Source organism: Haliotis rubra, unplaced genomic scaffold (assembly GCF_003918875.1).
Source record: "Haliotis rubra isolate DU_JTF1 unplaced genomic scaffold, ASM391887v1 Scf717, whole genome shotgun sequence".
Taxonomy (NCBI): Eukaryota; Metazoa; Mollusca; class Gastropoda; order Lepetellida; family Haliotidae; genus Haliotis; species Haliotis rubra.
Window position 1 is genome coordinate 380,108 of NW_025767432.1, and position 6,626 is coordinate 386,733.

Here is a 6,626-nt window from a genome sequence, read left to right on the forward strand (position 1 = left end):
GTTTTTAATTAATGTAAATGAACTATTTCTCTTCTTTTCCTGTACCTGTATACAATCAATTGGGAAATTATTGGTTTGTAATGATAGCATATGCTGACTATGTCAGTCTAATTAAACTGAGTGTAACGAATAATTCTGAGCGTAAGTTTACTTAGACTGCTGACTGTGTAAGAGGAAACATTAAAAACAGTACGACATTTTTGGTCTACTGCACATGCGCTCACGGACATAAAAATATGTGCCTCCATATCTGAAATTATATCAGAAATGTTCTTGAAAATGATGACCAACTTTTGTGCTTTTATCATAAAATGCACATTTTTATTGGAAACTTGATCTTAGCCGCTTCACTGTTGCCTGAAATCGATAATTGAAACTTCGAGGCGAAAAGCCTCCAAACAGATAACGCTTGCTATAATGAGGGAGACTATATAACGAGCAATGAATCAATGTATTGGCGGTTAATCCTTTGAAGGAATGACGTTGTTTTTACACAGGCACTTTACGACAGGGTGTATAAGGTAGTAAATCTACATGACAGACAGACAGACAGATTTGATTGACGCAAGCCACATGGGCCTCTGGCCATACATACAATACAATATAGATAATATTTATGTTGGATGGTGAGGATGACATTATTAATAAGTTAAAAGTTGTTTCTTACACAGAATGCTTCATACACATATCTACCTAGAGAGCGTTGAGTATTAATATTTTCTGATGATAATAACTGTATACATTTATAAACTGAATAATTTTTACAATAATATTTCTTTAAATGAATAGATCTTAGGTGAGTGTACGATGGACACTCGAGTAAAAAGTGAAATTCGTCTTCTATGTCATTAAGATTACAGTTAGTACAAATTCTTTCATCCCGTGGGATTTTATTACTACTATGTCTACCAGTTTCAATTAATAATGTATGAGATGACAATCTTAATTTACATAATAATTTACATAACTAAATACATTTCAAAACCAAATTTTACCTTAAATTGTTTGAATAACATATAAGTAGTAGATTTCCTTATCTCCTGGTACCAATACGTGAATTTATGTAATTTATCTTATAGCTGGAATGTTGCTGAGTGCGGCGTAAAATAAACTCACTCACTCACGAAAGCCATGAAAACTGGAATATTTACCTCAAAGGGAGACAACCATGCATAATAAAAAACGTTGCTCATTAAGATATCTTTTACTTTAGAATACCAGCCAGATCTTTCATCTAAAATAGACTTCCTTCATACTACAATTCTTTGATTGAACAAACTTAAACCAAAACTTAACCATCTGTAATTCACGCTGTATGCCTGGTGGGAATCTTCCGAGTTCACCGTACACTAATAAATAACTTGTACTACTTTTAACGCCGAGAATATTTAAAAAAAATCTACGATGAACTCTTTCAGTACATTCTGCCTGTTTCCATCCCCAAATCTCACAACCATAATGCAAATCAGGTACAACACACTCATCAAATAATTCTAACGCTACTGTCACATTTATCTTATTGGTCCTAACTTCTCTGAGTAAAGCATTACACGCCTTCAGGCCCCTATCCGATAGTATGTTAATAGCTGGCGACAAGTTTCCATTAGATTTAAATAATAAACCTAAATAATTAAATTCAGCAACACTTTCAAGGGGTATATTACCATGATAGAAAACCTGCTTTGATAAAATATATGACTTTTGGAAAGAAAATACTTTAGTCATATCGATATTTACAGATAGGCCCCAAATATTGCAATATTCTAATACATACATAAACACTACCTTATGACAAATCCACTGTGCAGGATAAAGGCAATTAATCAATCAGCGTGTTATCGGTTAATCCTTTGATCGAGGTTTGTTTTTGCAACTCAACTGATAATTCCTCTTGCTGCACTTTCATGGGCCTATAACATAAGATGTAATACATTTGCCACATCAGACCTCAATTTATAATGATGAGTATTTACTCCAGACACGAGAAATGCCAAATGGGAACCTTTGTCGGATAATCTGAGTGGTGTTACCACTAATTATACCTGTTATAAATACATTAACTAACCATCAAGTGAATAATGACAAATAACATGTGTATAGGTTTACCACCAAACAAGGGTTACAGCAAGAGAGTAGTAATCGCTGTATTGCATGCAAGTTAGATTGCCTGAAAAACACCCACAAAACTTATGGGTCAACATTGTTTTGAGGATACGAACGGAACTTCATTTTGCAGAAGAAATACTTATAAGCATTTGCTGTGCCCTGTATATACCTATGTACCTAAGTAAACTTTTAGATTTTTAGCAATGGCAAAGCGGGGTTGACGGATTCAAATAAATCAAATCTGTGTTTTTAACATCATAGCATAGGTAATAGACATCATATTTTTACATGATTAAATATCGAGGTAAAAAAACACAGAAATAGGATCAAATTGGATCAGTCATTATACCATCCAAGCATTAGAAAATCTGAAAAAGCCTACACTGCTGGGATACTTTATTACAATCAGACAAGAAGTACCGGGGATATTTTCAAATAACGGCATCTGATGGGCATCCACCCTTCCTAATGTCCCACTGTTTAGGTCGAAGAAATTCTGCCAAGGTGGACAGTAGCCCAGTCCCCGTGTCCGTCACGGTCGAGGGAGCAGGTAGTGGCCAGCATGCAGCTTCGTTTTGTAATTAGACTGTTGGCTAGAAGCATTAATCGCTCTGGACCAGTGGCCCTCGTGTTGGCGTCAGAGGTGGTAAAATACACATAATGAGCAGACTCTTATGTCGCAAAATATTGACGTCAAAAACGACTGTAGTCACATTCCCTGGTTGTTGGCAATCGGGTTATTATGTCTCACCACAGAATTACAGATGTGGGACAGGGGACTGCAATAAATGTCGCCACCACCACCAAGTTGCAGTTGCAATATTTATGACCACGTGGAACTGGTGAAGCCAGTCGAGTGCCCTGGTTGCCCCGGAATGGCAAACGGGTTGACATAAACCCGGTTAGGGTCAGGCGTCGTATCGAAGTGCGCCATTATTATTAAGTCTGTTGACAGACGCTGTCGCTTCGTGAACTACAATAATTGTACATGTCAATACATGTATTTTCTTAGGTACGCGCCACACAAAGCATAACTGAATCAATGATTCAGACAAATTATCATGTGGCGGTGTGTCCGCGATAATGTGCTCTGAAGGTATGTATAATCCGGACTGATATCTTGTCAACTACAGACTTTCTTCCCACATTGAGCAGACAGATGATAAAAACAACACGAGATTATGAGTGAGTGAGGTTAGTTTTACGCCGCTTTTAGCAATATTCCAGCAACATCACGGCGGGGGACACCAGAAATGGGCTTCACACATTATACCCATGTGGGGAATTGAACCCGGGTCTTCAGCGTGACGAGCGAACGCTTGAACCACTAGGCTACCTACCGCCCCACGAGAGTATGGCATAATCGGAATCGGCTCTGCTTTCTCTAGAAATGTCTTATTTGAATTATTGAAAGTCTCTTTATCGATTTAAGTTAGGCGTATACCAAGGGTATTGTCCAAACAAACCAAGAATTATTCTCACCGCGAATCTGGGATTCGAACCAACGATCACAAGTCCCTAGCACACATAAGAGATGCATTTCTACTCAGCGAAATTACAACACCAAATTTAGGAAGACATTACCCAGTCTGTCTTTATTGAAATAGACACTTTGCAGCCTCTTGAATACAAAAATCACTTTCTGATATGTTCGAGTGTTTTGTCTGGAGTACGTCAGAGATGTCTTTTGGTCTGATCTAGAAGCCAGGTTCTTAAAATGGTGAAAATGTCGTGCAGTTCTGGCGACCGAATGGGATGTGATTTTTCATAATCAGGAATGTTTTAGCTTTGATTTGAAGCCGGTTGTCATCAGCTAAGTACTGTGCGTGACTACCGTGCAGGGGCCCTCTTAAGGTGCAACAAATCTTTTCAGTTATATGGTAATATTTTAACCGATATATGGTTTAATTTAATAACTCTGGTTTTGATTGACCGAGTTTCATCAAAATAGTAGTTTTGGAATGCTTAGGTCATGATTTAAAATTGTAGACAAAATGTTATATATCTGCTCATCTTAAAAATATTTGGTAAGGTCAAAGGTCAGTTTAATAGAAAGTTCATTTCATGAAAACAATATGAGTTAAACTTTGCAAATTAATGGTACTTTTACCAAAATTAGGTTTTTCTTATTCAGCTGTATCATTTGAAGGTCATATTTACATTTGGTTGGCACTGTATGCATGCAAAACCGGCTTTAAATGAAAGCTAAATCAGTCCTGATTGTGAAAAATCACATCCCATTTGGTCGCCAGAACTGCACCACATTTTCACCATTTTTGTGGTCTGGCGTCTAGACCAGTCCTTTTTTTTTATTCAATTATTAAATAATGACTGAACAGAAAAAATTCTTTTTATTCTGGGTCTACATGTTGTAAAGATCTTTGTTAAGGTTAATCTTATTATCAAAAAGTGGAGTCACTGTGTTGCTACACTACTGTAATTAGTATTGAAACAAAGGTCTAAGGTATACCTTATGTTATCCCATGAAATGGTCCACTAGTCAACGCGCAAAAGCGTGTAACAATAATAAGTGCATTTATAATGCGCTAAACTCCATTCACTGTGTGAATGCTCATAGCGTTAACAATCAAAGCACGGCCCATTATTACCCCTGATAACCCAAGCTGCCTGTGAGGCGTTAGAAGGTTAATAGTCACATGACATCCCACCGGGTACCCATTTTCTGCTGGGTGAACAGTGGCAATTTTGAACAAACTCACTTGCCTAAGATGAGACCACATGTATGACATGTGCTTCGTTGTGGGGCAGGACTGAAGTCCTAGAAACCACAGGAGTCAAGCTGCCAAACACGGTCACCCACCCAAGGACTCTCCTTGTCCAGTGGTGCTTAACTTCAACTGAATTGTCGCCTGAGCTCTATGCACATGACCACACACTACCGGGTAGAACGTAGGAGTCAATGGAAGTACCTTTGATCGAAAAGCATACATTTAGCATTCAAGATACGTGTTTAAGTTTGATATATACAAGATCAGTTATGTATGTTGTTAAATTTTTTAAATCGGAGCTTTGAATACTAAATTTAAAGATTCTTGTGGTAATGTTTTTTTAGAAATAGCCATTGATACAAATACTAGAGAATTATGTATTATTTTCATTTTGGTATAGGGCAGCTCTCTACGTCCTCCTATGTATAAAGAATAATACGAAACATACAGTTTACACACATATAACATTTTAATAACACAAATTTTACCATATGCATTTCCTGGCTGAATTGATTAATGTATACACTGTATATTTTCATTCTTGAAACCACACATTTCTTGATGTATAAACCGATGAGAAAAGCTTATGGTTTTGCACTTCGTCATAGATACTGATTTATTACTTTTATAAAATTCGAAAATATAGAAGGTCGAGCGACGGCTTATATACGAAGGGAGATCATTCCCAACTAGCTGGGATTAACTGCCCCTGATTATAGCTAAAATACATGGAATTATCATGAAACGGCCCTCCTGTTATCAGAAATTTGCGGTCCGCTGCAAATGGTATTGGACCGCTCAACCTTAACGACGGGCCACTATCAGTTCTGTTGTCAAGTGACGTCATAGTTCGACATTAGTGGCTTTCGACTGGCAGATATTCTGGGTCAAACAAGTTCAAAGTAAGCAACCCAAATTCCCTCTTTAAATAGCAGTAATAGCTTTCTTGTTGGTGCTAACCTTAACAATTGCACTATTAAGACTGTTGATGGACCAAAACCGAACACTGTCATAGCTTGTCATGTTGCAGGCTATGGTCTTGTCAAAGGCCAAGGTCGAATATCGTCATTTTCTGTTGTGACGTCACTTGAATTGTTCTGATGACGTAATTGCATTCGGGCAGTCAAGCCCGTAAGAAGTTGGTTTTGGGTAAATTACAGTCAAATTCCTTCATTGTTTCCTTTTTCTTTTCAACACAAATTCCATGTATTTTGTAATAGGATCGGTAATAGCTATTTTTGCGAGAAGCCCTCGGTCTTTATCAACTGCCCTCCCTTCGTCGGGCAGTTAATGGAAGACCTCGGCTTCTGCAAATGATAATGCCCTCAAAAATAGCATTACCCTTATAGTAACGGAAAAGGTCACGGTCACTATCACATCCTGCGAAGAACATCTACTTCGCAAATTATCGAAAAGGTATGTCGTTTCACACCTCTTTCAGAATAGACTGCTATAGACAATATATGTTAGGCTATCGATTAGAATGTTAAGGTGATCTGAGTGGCATCCAGGAGGTTAGCATAGCGGGGTTAGTCTCCCTTATCTTTATATGTCATACATAAGCACACAAACCCATTTTATACTTATGTCGTTCAGATGTCAGACAGTATTTTGTTCGCTCACACTTTCCGTAATCGCACAGTGTACTGGCAGCCGTTGAGTTATCTATCGCCATATTTTAGCGGTATTTACAAAATTACTCCGCCGTTCGTTCAATTAATGAAATAAAATTGATGATGATACTTAATTAGCTATTCACCGATGTGTCCACCCAGCTGGATGCCGCCGATC